The sequence below is a fragment of the Lithobates pipiens genome, unplaced genomic scaffold (genome assembly GCF_037356315.1).
Source record: "Lithobates pipiens isolate NorthernLeopardFrog02 unplaced genomic scaffold, aLitPip1_a1.2 Scaffold_18, whole genome shotgun sequence".
NCBI classification, from domain to species: domain Eukaryota; kingdom Metazoa; phylum Chordata; class Amphibia; order Anura; family Ranidae; genus Lithobates; species Lithobates pipiens.
Window position 1 is genome coordinate 572,068,175 of NW_027507758.1, and position 16,069 is coordinate 572,084,243.

A 16,069-nucleotide genomic window follows, 5' to 3' on the forward strand; every position below is an offset into this window, starting at 1 on the left:
AGACACTCCACACCTATGCAGATGTACTCAGCTACTGCACAGGCTCTGCATAGGGCAGAAAGCCTCAGATGAGATAGTCCAATACCCAGAAGATCCAGCTGTAGTCGCCATGTCTCACAAAATATGGTCTAACTGGACTGGGGCGGTATGCAAAAGACCTTTTAGGCTAGGCCAGTGTTCTTTGGTGTGCGTACTAATGCCCCTGGACTTCTAGGGACACCTTGGGGGAGTGTACAGATTCTGGAGGTGCAGCTGCAGCGGTCCTGTCTCTAGAACGACATGAAGTGAGTTGTGAGCTGAGTAGGTACTAAAGACCCTGGGAAGTAAGAGAGTAACATCAGGGAGCTAACATTGGGGTGCTCCTAAGGAGAGGAGGAGGTATTATGAGAAGATAGCTTATCAGTGGTGTGCAATGTGCATCTTTCACAATTGACTGCTACGGGCCGTCCACTATATGTGATTGGTGAAGTCTGCCAAGTGACACCAGATAGTATGTCTGTGTGATGTGTCACTGCCATCTTTGAAGAACAACAGTAAAGTGTTGAAAAACCTATTACTTGTGTGGACATTATTTTCTTAGAAATATAAAAGCTAATGGATGTCATGGGAAGGCCTATGGCAAAGAGTTGTGCGCAATATGGAGAAGGCAAAGAACTTCCAGCAGAGGGTTATAGTCCTATCCAATATCCAAGAAGAAGCGGGACAGGAGCTTGGGTGATTTGGTGCCAACAGTCGGCCAGTCAGAAGCCCCCTTACAGGCCAATATTTGGCGCACTTACAATAATGCTCACAATACAATATTGCTAATAGTACATGAAACAAGTCCAGCCCTAACTAACTAATGCAGGAGCCCCAGGTTCATACCTTCCAGAGAAACCAAGTCTATTCAGAAAAAGTCCAGTAATAGTTGGTTCCTAGTCCAAGGAGTGTCCCAGCAGGGTGACCCAGAAGAAAGCCACGTGTTCCAGTAGGACTACATGTTTCAGCAGTCCTTCCTCTGTGAATCCCATGTGGAAGAGAGAGTAGCTCTGAGCCCTCCCCTGATATTTATGTGTCTTTCTGCAGGGGGCAGAACTCAGAAAGTCTGGGAAAGAGTAGACACAGTTGACCCCTTCTCATCTTGGGCAGCCTGAACTAACAACATTGCACAGTGCAATTAATACCACAGCAGAAATACATTCAATTAGACCCCACAAACACCTGCCCACAGGATGTCTAATCCTAAAGCAGAAATAAACCCATTTAACAGTTTCAAAAGACAGTTCACTGCATGCAAGGAATGCTAACTGTTACATTGGTTGTGCTCTCAATCAAACTGTCAAACCATCAAATGGCTGGTGTCATAACTGATCATGTGCAGTACCATGGCAACCACTGATCAAACTAAAAAATTCCTTGGCTTAGTTTAGTACCACTTTAGGAGCCGCAGTCTAGTCTGAATAATGTGTGCAGGTTTCAGTCCACCAAGATTCAAACCCGGACTGTCCGGGTAAATCCCAGACAAGTGGCAACCCTAGGCCCCAATCAAATTGTTATTTGGTAAATGCTTTGACTTCCGCTGTGTGGTATTTTGTTATATAAAAACCTTTGCCAAAATGATCAGCAACATGAGGGATGTCTGATAGACATGTGCATCCCGAAAAATGTGTTAGTTTTCATTTTCGTTTCATTCATTTTTTATTTATTTTTCCGTTTTTTGGGTCATACATTATGATCAAAATTCGTAAATTCATAAATTCGGAAACGGCTTCATTCCAGTCTTCTTCGTGTAAACACGGAAAGCAATATCACTTCCAGTTTACTCGGCTGCCAATGGTACAGTTTTAAAAAAAAGCAACAGTATTCAGAATTGCTGTTTTTTGACAAACTGAATACTTTGAAGTGCAAAGGAGGGATTTGGGGTCTTCTAGACCCCCGATTCCTCCATAAAGGGTACCTGTCACCACCTATTACTGTCACAAGGGATATTTACAAAAGTGACAAAGTAAAAAAAAAAATGTAAATAAAATAAATATATATTTTTTTTAAAGCACCCCCCCATCCCCCGCAGGAAAGAAAACACACACATAAGTCACGCCCGCATATGTAAACGGTGTTTAAATCACATACGTGAGGTATCACCGCGATCGTCAGAGTGAGAGCAATAATTCTAGCACTAGACTTCCTCTGTAACACTAACCTGGTAACCATTTTTTTTTAAAGCGCCCCCTATGGAGATTTTTAAGTACTGTAGTTTGTCACCATTCCACGAGTGTGCGCATTTTCAAAGCATGACATATTAGGTATATATTTACTTGGCATAACATCATCTTTCATAGTATACAAAAATTGGGCTAACTTTACGGTTTAGTTTTTTTTATTCATGAAAGTGTCCTTTTTGCTAAAAAATTGTGTTTGAAAGTGTGATACAGTGTGACATAAAATATTGCAACGATCGCCATTTTATTCTCTAGATTCTCTGCTAAAATATATGTATTTATATAATGTTTGGGGGTTCTAAGTAATTTTCTAGCAAAAAATACGGATTTTAACTTATAAACAACAAATGTCAGAAATAGGCTTATGCCCCGTACATACAAGCGGATTTTCCGTCGGAAAAAACTTTGATGGTTTCAGTGACGGAATTCCACTCAAGCTTGGCTTGCATACACATGGGTCACACAAAAGTTCTCTGAACTTTCGACCGCCAAGAACGCGGTGACGTACAATACTACGACAAGCCGAGAAAATGAAGTTCAGTGCTTCTGAGCATGCGTCGAATTGTTTCCAAACATGCGTAGGAATTTTGCATGTCGGAATTTGTACAGATGATCAGAACTTTTTCTGACCGAAAAATAGGAGGTCTTTTGCTGGCTGGAATTCTGCCAGCAAAAGTCCAATGGAGCATACACACGGTCGGAATTACTGACCAAAAGCTCTCATCGGACTTTTGCTGGCAGAATTTCTGATCGTGGGGCTTTGATCATGAAACTATTATTATTATTAATTTGTTAGGTTCCTTTCATTTAGATATGGCATTCATTATTTCGGATAATCCACATTCATTACATTCTCTAACAGCCTAATTTGAAAGGAAATTCCAATACCTATAATTTAATAGTTAGTAATAGTTAGGGATGAGCTTCGTGTTCGAGTCGAACGTACGTTCGACTCGAACATTGGCTGTTCGTCCGTTCGGCGAAATCCGAACTCTTGGTCCGTTCGCGTCAAAATTCGTGTGGCGCGCACGGCCCACAATGCACTGCGATGGCGCAGTGCATTGCTGGCTCATGATTGGCCAAGCATGCACTGTGACCCCGCATGCTTGGCCAATCGCAGCGCCAGCAGCGAGGAGAGCCATGATTGGCCACAGGCAGGATGCCTGTGGCCAATCATTGCTCAGGCTGTGTAGTGCACGCCCCACACTATATAAGGCCGCCTTTGAGGCGGCCTCGTGTAGTGTGTTGGCATCTGAAGCAGTGGGTGTTCTGTGTACCTTCAACACAGTTACACACCGATCGTTTTTGGCTGATTTCCTATCTTGCTCTTGTGTAGTGGTTATTGTCTGTGCCCTGACCGCAGTATACACCACTATATTCACCTCACCTATATACAGTAGCTAGTGATCTATCTTTAATAATAGAGCTTGCAGTCAGTAGTGTTAGGAGATAGTGCGTGCTGTCTGCGTGCTCTGTACCCAGTACATACCGCTATAATCCACCTACATAGCTGTTCTCTATTTGAGCCCAATTGCCATCTGCAGGAGTTATTGGAAGTTGTTTGTGCCTCCAGCACAGCACAGTATACATCTGTATATACCCCTTTATCTCTGCTGTTTTATGGTTATTGTCTGCGTGCCCTGACCGCAGTATACACCGTGATATTCACCTCACCTATATAGCTAGTGATCCATCTTTAATAATAGAGCTTGCAGTCAGTTGCTCTTGTGTAGTGGTTATTGTCTGTGCCCTGACCGCAGTAAACACCACTATATTCACCTCACCTATATAGCTAGTGATCTATCTTTAATAATAGAGCTTGCAGTCAGTAGTGTTAGGAGATAGTGCGTGCTGTCTGCGTGCTCTGTACCCAGTACATACCGCTATAATCCACCTACATAGCTGTTCTCTATTTGAGCCCAATTGCCATCTGCAGGAGTTATTGGAAGTTGTGTGTGCTTCCAGCACAGCACAGTATACATCTGTATATACCCCTTTATCTCTGCTGTTTTCTGGTTATTGTCTGCGTGCCCTGACCGCAGTATACACCGCGATATTCACCTCAGCCTAAGGCCCAATTTTTCTGCCCCGGTTTAACAGGGGCGTTTAAGTACAATTTTTGATGCAATGCTTTGCAGCAGGGCTAATTCCAGCAATAAAACTAGAGTATATGGAAGAGGTTGCAGTGTCGTGGCACCAGCAGCAGTGCCTAAGGCCAAATTTTTCTGCCCCTGTTTAACAGGGGCGTTTAATTACAATTCTTGATATAATATTTCACAGGAGGGCCCCTTCCTGTGCCCACCCAGAGTAACGGTGAGGACTTATAGTGTTGTGGCACCAGCACCACAACCACCAAAGGTCATTTTTTCTACCACTGTTCAACAATGGCATGTAATTACAATTCTTGATATAATCGTTCACAGCAGGGCGCTCCAGCGCCCACCAAGAGTCACTTTGAGGGCTTACAATGTTGTGGCAAAACCAACACCTTGTTCCGCCATTTCTGCAGAGCATATAGGGCAGGCCCCTACTTTCAAACATCCAACTTACAAACATCAGACAGCAGCAAGTTAGATGAAAAAAGATGGACGACAAAACAAATTATACAGGGGTGATAACCCTTCCCTATGTTTTCCAAAAAGCTTAAAAATAGTTTTTTTGACTGGAGCTACACTTTAAAAATGTACCAGTTGAAAATTACAAACAGATTCAACTTAACACAACAAACCTACACAGTCCCTGTCTTGTTTGCACCGCCTGTATACTGCTGTTCTGAGTATATAGGGCCTGGGGGCCACACGCATTTCCTTTTTTTAATATGGGTACAGGGTTCCCCTTAATATGCGTACAAGACCCAAATAAGCTGGTAATGGGCAGGGAGGGCTACCCATGCCATTTTTCTCAATGATTTTCAACCATATTGCAGGAACCAGATATAACATTAAAACCGCAAGCAGTTTTAAATGGTGTTATTTCCGTTTAATGTCATTTTGTGCAGGGACTGTTCTAAACACGGGAAACACGTGGCACTTAACAGGCATACTACAGACACCCCCCAGGCACCATATTTAAAGGAATATTTCACTTTTTTTTTTCCACTTTAATCGTCATTAAAATCAGTGCTCCCGCCAAAAAGGGCGTTTTTAAAACTTTTTTTTGCATTGACCCATGTCCCCTGAGGCAGGAGTCAGGTCCCCAAACCCTTTTTAGGACAGTATCTTGCATATTAGCCGTTAAAATTAGCACTTTCCATTTCGAACGTTCGAGTCCCATAGACTTCAATGGGGTTCTAACGTTCGTAACGAACGTGGGGTCCGTTCGAAAGTTCTGGTGCGAACCGAACCGGGGGGTGATTCGGCTCATCCCTAGTAATAGTTAAGTCATTATTAGTTAGTTATTATTTCTGAATTTTCGGGTTTTTGAATTTTTGGATTTTCGTTCTTATTTTTGGATTTTTGTTCTTTTGAATTTTCGTTCTTATTTTAGGATATTCAAATTTAGAATTTCCAAACTTTCGAATTTCCGAATAATCAAATATACGAATATTCAAATTTACGAATTTACAAGTGTATGAATTTACAAATTTTTGGAATTTAGGAATATTCAGAAAAAATGTATTAAACGGGTTTTTGTTAATTTGGATATTTCCAAATTAACAAAATTTGTCGAAATTTGTTAAAAACCGAATTTGGAACAAAACAAATTGCACAAGTCTAATGTCTGAAACTGCCTGTCCTAGGAGGTTGAGCCATCAACGAGGGAAACAGTCACACTGGGTTTGCTCACTTTCCATTCTTAAAAAGGTTCCCTCTCTACTGTTTCTATCTATTCTGCATGAAGGGGATGCACTCCAGTCCCTGCTGCCCCAGCACAGGGAGCATTTGACAATGGATCATCCATGGCCCAGCCATTGCTGCCATGGGGGAGTTGGGGGATCACGTGACTGGGCCAGAGCGGGTTGCAATTGGGTACACAGGTCTTCTTTACTACAGGTTGGACAGGACGGGTGATGGAGGATGGAGCATTTTTCATAACAAATGGAAAAAGTTGGAGATGCCGGGGATTGAGCCCGGGGCCTCATACATGCAAAGCATGCGCTCTACCACTGAGCTACATCCCCTTGTACTTAATGATTCACAATAGTATTATAGTATGAGTATTTCCGAGTGTTTCCGAGTATTTACGTGTGATTCAGAGTATTTCCGACCGGCTCCCAACCGTTCCAAGCGTCACCGGTGCCCCCGCATCTCTGGCCAAATGCAGTACTGCACCCCCCATTGGCTTGAATCCTCTCGCAAATCGGGTCAGGATTTAAAAAAAAAAAAGTTGCTCGTCTTTCAAAACACTCGTTAACCGCGTTACTCGTAAACCAAGGTTCCACTGTATATGCTGTAAAGCTACAGTGTGTGGTCAGCAAGTGGTTAAAGTAACTACACTTACAACTGTCCCCCTTCCCCCAACACCTCTGCTTAGTAATCCATGTAAGAACTTTTTTGTTCTTTTGGTGTTGCACCACACTAAAAGTAGTGCATGCACTACTTATGGAAATTCACTGCAACTGGATTGCATGGCAGGGCTATCTTAATGCATTGACACCCCTGGGCACTAACCAGGGGCACTAACCAGGGGGCAATGATAATCCTGCATTACATCATATTTTCCAAATATCCCAAATTTTCCGGGACATTCACACTTTTTACCAAGCTGTCCCGGGATGGCAGGAAGCATCCCAGAACCTGTATTGTGCCCTCCTGATCCCAATACTGTGCCCTTCTGCCTCCGTACCGTACCCTTTGTATTGATTAGTCTTTGATTTATGGCATGTTTTCTTATTGTTTAAAATATGTATATTTTTTGACAGTACTTATAAATATATGATTAATTCTATCAACTATTTATACTTTAATTCTTGAGAGTAGGTGCGTAATATGGGGCAGACTGGTAGGGGGCCCAAGGCATTATTTTGCCCAGGGGCCCATGATGCTATGAAGATGGCCCTGTCACATGGTATTTCTGTCCAATGTGGCCAAATTGCTCTTGATGACATTATCACCTTGCCCCCTCCCCCCCAGTGATGCCACACCTGCCCTCATGCCCGCAGCTCCCGGATGGCAACAGATTTGTGTGTGACTGTCTTGGGAAGCCACAGCCCCGGTCTGAATAATGTGTCCGGGTTTCAGTCCGCCTGACACATGATTCAAAACCCAAATTGTCCGGGTGAATCCCAGACAGGTGGCAACCCTAGGCCACAATCAAATTGTTATTTGGTAAATGCTTTGATTCCCGCTGTGTGGTATTTTGTTATATAAAAACCTTTGTCAAAATGATCAGCAACATGAGGGATGTCTGATAGATATGTGCACTGTCGAAAAATTTGTTTGTTTGTTTTTGTTTAATACCTTTTTTTGTTTTGTTTTTTGGGGCATTCATTATGATCGAAATTCATGAATTCTGGGGGGGGGGGGGGGGGGGGCGAAGGGGGGGATTATTATGAAAATTCCGTTTTTTTGTTTTTTTTTCTTGGGAGGGAATGGTGAGGGATGGGGGAGGATGACGTGGAATTGAGGTATGGATTGAAATATTATAAGATATAGCTGTTAAAGAAGTTGTAGATATATAACGAAATGTAATGTGAAATCTATGGAAAGAAAAGAGGAAAAAATAAAGAATTTTAAAAAATCCAAAAATGTGGAAATTCAAAAATTCAGAAATTCGAAAATCCGGAAAATTCTAAAATCTGGAAGTTCGGAAATTCAGAAATTCGAAAATTTGAAAATCAGAAAATAAGAAAGGAAATCCGAAAATTTGAAAGAACAAAAATCCGAAAATTCTAAATAATTGCTAACTAACAAACTAACTAACTAACTAATAATAACTATTAAATTATAGGTATTGGAATTTGATTTCAAATTTGGCTGTTAGTCAACGTAACAAATATGAATTTATCCAAAGTTACGAATTCTCCAAAATAACGAATGTCGCATCTAAACAAATGGAACGGAATGAATTAATAATAATACAAAGTTATTATTGTTATTTATTATTATTAATTAGTTATGTTACATTCGTTATTTCCAATAATTCGTAACTTCGGATAAATTCGTATTTGTTATGTTCTCTAACTGCCAAATTTGAAAGCAAATTCCAATACCTATAATTTATTAGTTAGTTATTATTTTTAATTAATTATATATTTTTTTAGACCGTGGCTACATGCCATTTGAGAAACTCTGTATGGAAAAGGAGCCAATTACGCATGTAATTTCGAAAATGTACGCATTATTGATTAAACCAGTAGAAAATTTTCAGCTACCCTTCTTTCGGAAGTGGGAAATAGACCTAGGAAGGACTTTTTCCGAGGAGCAGAAGAAAAATATGATACAATCTATCTTTAAAACAGCAATATGTACAAAACTACAAGAAACTAATTACAAAATCATTTCACAGTGGTACAGAACACCAGAAAAACTTCAAAAATATTTCCCTCATACATCAAATAAGTGTTGGAGGTGTCAGAAAGAAGTGGGAAATTTTCTACATATATTTTGGTCATGCCCAAAAATTGAGAAATATTGGAAGGACATACGAGAGATTATTCAAAAATTCAGTGAAGTAGAAATACGGGAGGACCCAGCAGTATTTCTCTTGCATTTGTCAGAGATCCCGGGGAATATATATAGGAATTCCATCCTGTGTCACTTGGTAAACACAGCCAAGGCATGTATAACACTTAGGTGGAAACAAACACAACCCCCTAGTGTGAGCATGTGGCTGAAGAAAGTTGAGGAGGTGAACAGGATGGAAGACCTAATATGGACAGCTAGGAAAAGAAGAAAAACCTACTTAGAAATATGGACACCATGGAATCTTTATATCTCTTCGGAGGAGGGAAAGAGACAGATTGATGCGATCTAAGGGGGAGGAGGGGGAGATATAGGGGAAGGAGATGAGAACTTCCCCTCTCCCCCTCCCCTCCTTGGTTTTTGGGGGTGTTGAGGGGGGTGGTTTGGGGTGGGATTAAAAAAAAAGGGAATATATATATATATATATATTTTTTTTTTTGGGGGGGGGGAAACAAGGATGGAAATAAAGATGAGAAATAAGAAGACAACAATAAAACTTTGGCCTGGCTGGGAATAGTACCAACCCAGGACCAGACATAGGGTATGTGGGACCGAATTTAGAAGGAGGAGTTTCCTCGAAGTCGTCCCCATAAATTACCATTAACTTAGCTTTTTTTTTTTTCTCGGATTTATATATTACACTATAAGGGAAGTAAGAGGTAAAAGAAATAGAAGGAATTGTTATGTTTCCCTTTTTACTATGTATAAATATGGAAATTTGATGTATGATATTCAGACTGTTTATGTAAAATTCCATTCTTGTTTATATGAAGGAAAAAAGGGGAAAAAATAAAGAAATTGAAAAAAAATTTTTTTATAAATAATTTGTTATTTATTTATTTGTAATTATTTATTATTATATAAATAAATTATCTAAATAAATAATCATAATTATTTATTTATAAATAATTTGTTATTATTAATTCATTATTATTTCAGATTTTCGGGTTTTTGAATTTTCGGATTTGTGTTCTTATTTTTGGATTCTCGTTCTTTTGGATTTTCGTTCTTATTTTATAATTTTCCAAATTTCCGAACTGTTCATATTTCCGAATATTCGCATTTACGAATTTATGAAATTAAGAATTTTCAAATTTACGAATATTCAGAAAAATTTGTTAAACGGGTTTTCGTTCATTTTGATATTTCCGAATGAACTCATTTGTCAAAATTCTTAAAAAAAACGAATTCGGAATAGAACAGATTGCACATGTCTAATGTCTGATGCTGCTTGTCGTAGGAGGTTGAGCCATCAACGAGGGAAACAGTCACACTGGGTTTGCTTACTTTCTATTCTTAAAAAGCTTCCCTCTCTACTACTGTTTCTATCTATTCTGCATGAAAGGGATGCACTCCAGTCCCTACTGCCCCAGCACAAGGAGCGTTAGACAATGGCTGAGCATTCCAGGAGACGTAACGTCGGCCATCGCTCTCACAGGGGAGCTGGAGGATCACGCGACTGGGCCAAGGCGGGGTTGTAAAGCTTTGTTTTTTATTTTCTAAATAGGTTCCTTTAAGCTAGTGCATTGTTGGTTCACTTACCTTTTCCTTCCATTTCCCTTCTAAATGTTTTTTTTCTTTGTCTGAATTTCTCACTTCCTGTTTCTCCTCAGTAAACTTCACACCATCATCCGAGTGGCGTTTAGTTAGCCAGAACAGCTTACTGAACAACTTACTGAGGAGGAACAGGAAGTGAGAAATTCAGACAAAGAAAACAAAGAAAAAAAAACAGTTAGAAGGGAAATTGAAGGAAAAGATAAGTGAACCAACAATGCACTAGCCTTAAAGGAACTTATTTAGAAAATAAAAAACGAACCTTTACAACCCCTTTAAATACACAGATCTTCTTTTCTACAGGTTGGACGGTGGGAATGGAGCATTTCTACAAATAGATGGAAAACAATGGAGATGCCGGGGATTGAACCCAGGGCCTCATACATGCAAAGCATGCGCTCTACCACTGAGCTACATCCCCTTCCATACCAAGTTAAAGAAAAGTCTATTATTAATCCCAAGGGGCAAGATCCTGGGATCATCATACCAGTTATTATTGTATATGTTGTGTGACTTGTAAATGTTTTTGGCTTGTAAATAGTTTGAATAATTGTCCCAATATTAAATATTTTACCTTTTTTTTTAAATTATTTGGATAGAGGCAGTAAAATGAATATTTGAAGTCTGCAGAAGTTCATAGTTTTCAGTAATAAATTGGATCGCTTCAACTTTTCCCATCCTAGATTGAAACTATTTCAGCTTTTTAATAATACATGCAGTTTACATGCAGAACGTGTTTGTCCAATCAAGTACCAGTGACCCCTAGTGGAAGGAAGGAGCCATAACTGGAAACCTCTATCTAAGTCCGTTCATTTTTCTTTGAAGGTTTTGTGGGTTTTGAACTTAGATGAAAGAAAAGAAAAATGTGGAATTTTGAATCCCACATTGCCCTTTTCTTTTATCTGTATCAGGGATGGAGGCATATGACTCTACCCAGTGACTTCCTCATTCAAAGTCCCATCTACCACACCCCCCCCCCCTTTTGCAGGGGCAGCCTGTCAATTAAGGCCACACAGGGGCAGCCTCCCCTTTTCCATCACAGCAGGCACCCCCTATTCATGTGTCTGCCCCCTTCCAGGATGCCGGGTGCATGAATTGCAGTGGCAGGTTTTTTATTAAGGCAGAGGCTCGAATAGGCTTCAAATTTGGGTGGGCTCTGTTTGCCACCCCACCCCACACCAAAAAAAATAACCACCAGCTGCCACTGGTGTGCACCCCAAAGCTCAAACACACATGCCTTTCTCTGTAACCTCAGCTGTACAGGACAGTGAATGAATGCGAAGTGCTCTATTTTGAGTGGCATCCTTTTCATTCACAAACAGAAGCATAGTAAACAGTTTACTATGCTTCAGTTATGAAGCCGGAAGCATAGTAAACACAGTTCACTATGCTTCAGTTATGAATGGGCACAATGAGTGAGTGTGTTAACTGTGTTCATTTAGAAAAGGAATTGGGCTGGTAAATTACATATTTACTAGCCCCTTCCCCTGCTCTCCATCCTGAAATACCCCCAGACAGGGAAAGCCAGCAGCATTGGGGAGCAGGGGGCCAACACTGGGGGGAAGCCCAGGCAGTAGTGGGAATCAGCGCTGCATGGAGTGATTAGGGTGTGCCCAGGTACACCTGGCACACCCCCCCCTTCAGGGTTTTGTTTTTAGCATAGGTTTGAAAGTTATGCTGGGGTTATACTGTTTTTTTTTTTTTTTTGCATAGAATGGGAATGTTAGATTACTGTTGGTGTCTGTATTCCAATCTTGTGGTCACCATGATTCTTGATCCTGCCCTATCTAAAAAAAATGGCCTCTGATTTCCCATCACTGTACAACTGTCCCAAGAGAGGACTTGGACTAATTTCGGGGAGATTTCCCAGAGACACAACAGGAAATCTCCCCAAAATGTGCCCTCTATTGGGACAATTGTACCCAATGGAAGATTTCCTTTTATTGTCTATTCACTACTCGTTTCATTTGCTGAATTTTTGGCCTTTTGGCCTTTTGTAGGTCATTGAACCCCAAATCAGCCAGGACATCTAGTATCAACAGACTTTCATAATCCTAGATGTTTTGAATAAACAGGATTAGCGTCATTCAGCCAAAGTTTTAATTTTAAAACATGGAGATGCCGGGGATTGAACCCGGGGCCTCATACATGCGAAGCATGCGCTCTACCACTGAGCTACATCCCCTTGTGTGCAAATTTAGTGTGGAAAAAAGTAGGCTGCTGATCTTAAAGGGCAAGTTTCTAATTACTGCAATAAGATGAATCTTAGGTTAGTCTTATACTATACTATACTATACTATACTATACTATACTATACTATATTATACTATGCTATACTATACTATACTATATTATACTATGCTATACTATACTATACTATATTATACTATATTATACTATACTATGCTATACTATATTATACTATACTATACTATATTATACTATGCTATGCTATACTATATTATACTATACTATACTATACTATACTATATTATACTATGCTATGCTATACTATATTATACTATACTATACTATACTATACTATATTATACTATACTATACCATACTATATTATACTATACTATACCATACTATATTATACTATGCTATGCTATACTATATTATACTATACTATACTATACTATACTATATTATACTATACTATACCATACTATATTATACTATACTATGCTATACTATATTATACTATACTATGCTATACTATACTATATTGTACTATACTATGCTATACTATACTATATTATATTATACTATATTATATTATACTATACTATGCTATACTATATTATACTATGCTATACTGTACTATACTATATTATATTATACTATACTATATTATATTATACTATACTATACTATATTATACTATACTATATTATATTATACTATACTATACTATATTATTCTATACTATATTATACTATACTATATGCTGTGTGACTTATAGAACTTTTGGTTTGACCGTTTGTCCCAATATTAAATATTTTACTATTTTTCTTTTTCACACAGAGGCAGGAAAATGTACATTTGAAACCTGCAAAAATTAATAATTTTCAGTAAAATAAATTGCATCTCTCTAACTTTTCCCATCCTCCTATACTGAAACTATTTAAACTTTTTAAAATGACTTTCAGTTTATATGCAACACGTGTTTGTCCACGTACCAGTGACCCCTAGTGGAAGGAAGGAGGACTGTCTCACCTGCAGCTCATGGCAGGGTGAAATGCAGACCAAGATTTGGCACACACACAATATTGACCACAATACCATGTTTAACCACTTGCTTACTGGGCACTTAAACAAACAAAAAAAGATGCAAAAACGCTGGGGTTTTGGTGAATTCCATTTTAGCTTGAAGTAAGTTATAAATGAGAGATATGCCCTTGTCCTTGTTATGATTGCAAGTATAAAAACGCCATACTATATTGTTAATTTCTACTGTAGGTGGGGGGTTTTTAATTAGGAAAGAATATATTTGTCTATATAACAATGTGTGTGAAGCAGGCAGATCGAATCTGTTTCGTAAGGTTTGAAATGGTAAGGGAATATTTTTGTCCAGGAGTTCTTCTATCCATGTTATCCCATGTTCTGTCCATTTTGTGATGGGGCTGTATGGGAGTAGCACTTCCAATGTCTGTAGTGGAGTTTGTACAGTCGTGTAGGAAGAAGCACTAGTTTTAGGTTGGCTTAACAGTTGTCTCCACGCCATCAACGTCACTTTGGTTGTCGGGGAGAGGGATGTTAAGGGTAATGGTTTCCAAATATCTGCAAGCAGTAAAAGACTCAACGGGTAGATTTTGTTAACAGTAGATTCTATATTAACCCATAACGGGGGAGAGTGAGTGTGAAACCAATGTTTGGCTTGAGCTAAAATAGAGGCCCAATAGTAGTCCTTTATGTCCGGGAGGCCCATCCCTCCTACCTTCCTGTGTTGTATTAGAACTTTGTGCGAGCAGCGTGCTCTTTTTCCTTGCCAAATATACATTTTGAGGGAACTGCTTAGTTCAGAAAAGTGAGATGTGTGTGAAATTTTCCGCTACAATTACAAAGCCACAAGGTGTATCAGTCACTGGGAATTAACACAGAAATTACTAACAAAATGGTATAGAACTCCATTTCAGCTTGCTAAAATGTTTCCTACACACTCAGCATTATGCTGGAGGAACTGCGGTAACACCGGGACGATCCTACATATATTCTGGCAGTGTAAAAACCTAACCAGTTATTGGAGGAAAATATTTACAATACTTGCGGACATCACAGGGATACTGCAAACGCCAACCCCGGCGTTGGCAATCATGCATTTGGGAATAAGCAATTACCCCACTCAATTTAGAAGTGTAGTGATCCACGTCCTAACTACTGCAAAACTAGTAATAGCCAGACATTGGAAAGACACAATCTCCCCAAATCCATCAGAAGTAATAGCACAAGTAAACCTCAACTATAATTATGAAAGACTCTTAGCACTTAGAACAGCCTCTTGTATAACTTTCGACAACAACTGGAAATGTTGGAAAGATTGGTATAAACGTTAAAATATTTACTCCTTCCCTTTCTATTCCCTTACATAAACTCCCCTCATGGCTTCCATAACAAAGATCTTACTATAATAAGATCGGGTCATGTAAAGAATATATCTGTTGATTTGGTGGAAAGTTTGGTTGTCAGGAATGCACTATATCCTGTAGTTTAATATGTTTTTCTTTTTTCTTCCTTTTGTTTTGTTGTTTTGTTGTTTGTCAGTATATTACACTCTCCTCCCGGACCGGACCCTTCTTGCGCAGCGTGATCCCGGAAGGGGCACAGGAAGGGACTGGTTAGGGAAAATCGACAAATACCACCGTTGGTGCAGGTCTATAATAATGAATCCTATCGGTTCCTAGCCGATTATTTCATCTTGGAAAGCGACTGAAAAATAACATGATTGTATGTTACAATGCCAACAATGTTCATGTATGTTCTTATCATCATTGAATTGTAATTGAAAAACTCCAATAAAAATTATATAAAAAAAAAAAAAAAAAAAAATAAAAAAAAGATGCAAAAAAAAAAATCATGTTTAATAGTTTGTTATAAAATTTTGTAAACAGGTCATTTTTCTCCTTCATTGAAGTGCGCTGATGAGGCGGCACTGATAGGCTGCACTGGTGGGCACTGATAGGCTGCATTGGTGGGCACTGATAGGCTGCCCTGGTGGGCACTGATAGGCATAGTTAAGGCGGCACTAATAGGCACAGATAAGGCGGCACCGATGGGCACAGATAAGGCGGCACTGATGGGCAAAGATGGGCACAGATAAGATGGCACGGATGGGTGGCACTAAGGGGCACTGATAGGTACCACTGATAGATGGGACTGATGGGCACTGCTAGGTGGCACTGCTAGGTGGCTCTGATAGGTGGCACTGCTGGGCACTGATGGGCGGCACTGCTGGGCACTGATGGGCACTGGTAGATGACACTGATGGGTATGGATATGTGGCACTGGGGTGCAGCACCTTTTTTGAGGCAGATTGTGGGCACTTCAGGGTGGCACTGTGGGCACTGCTGGGTGGCACTGTGGGCACTGCTGAGTGGCACTGACGGGGGGCACTTATTTTTTAATTGTGTTTAGTGATGAGGGGGCAGGTGGGCACTGGCAGGGCTGGCCGTGATCGGGACTGATGTCCCG

The 16,069-nt window shown here is 39.8% G+C and overlaps 3 non-coding genes across 3 annotated transcripts; all 3 read right to left on the reverse strand.

Annotated features, from left to right (window-relative positions):
* Positions 1 to 6,246: 6,246 nt before the first annotated feature.
* On the reverse strand, positions 6,247 to 6,318 carry TRNAA-UGC (transfer RNA alanine (anticodon UGC)). Its single transcript has one exon. It is a non-coding gene; the product is annotated as a tRNA-Ala (tRNA).
* Positions 6,319 to 10,724: 4,406 nt separating this feature from the next.
* TRNAA-UGC (transfer RNA alanine (anticodon UGC)) lies at positions 10,725 to 10,796 on the reverse strand. Its single transcript has one exon. It is a non-coding gene; the product is annotated as a tRNA-Ala (tRNA).
* Positions 10,797 to 12,488: 1,692 nt separating this feature from the next.
* On the reverse strand, positions 12,489 to 12,560 carry TRNAA-CGC (transfer RNA alanine (anticodon CGC)). Its single transcript has one exon. It is a non-coding gene; the product is annotated as a tRNA-Ala (tRNA).
* Positions 12,561 to 16,069: the final 3,509 nt, after the last annotated feature.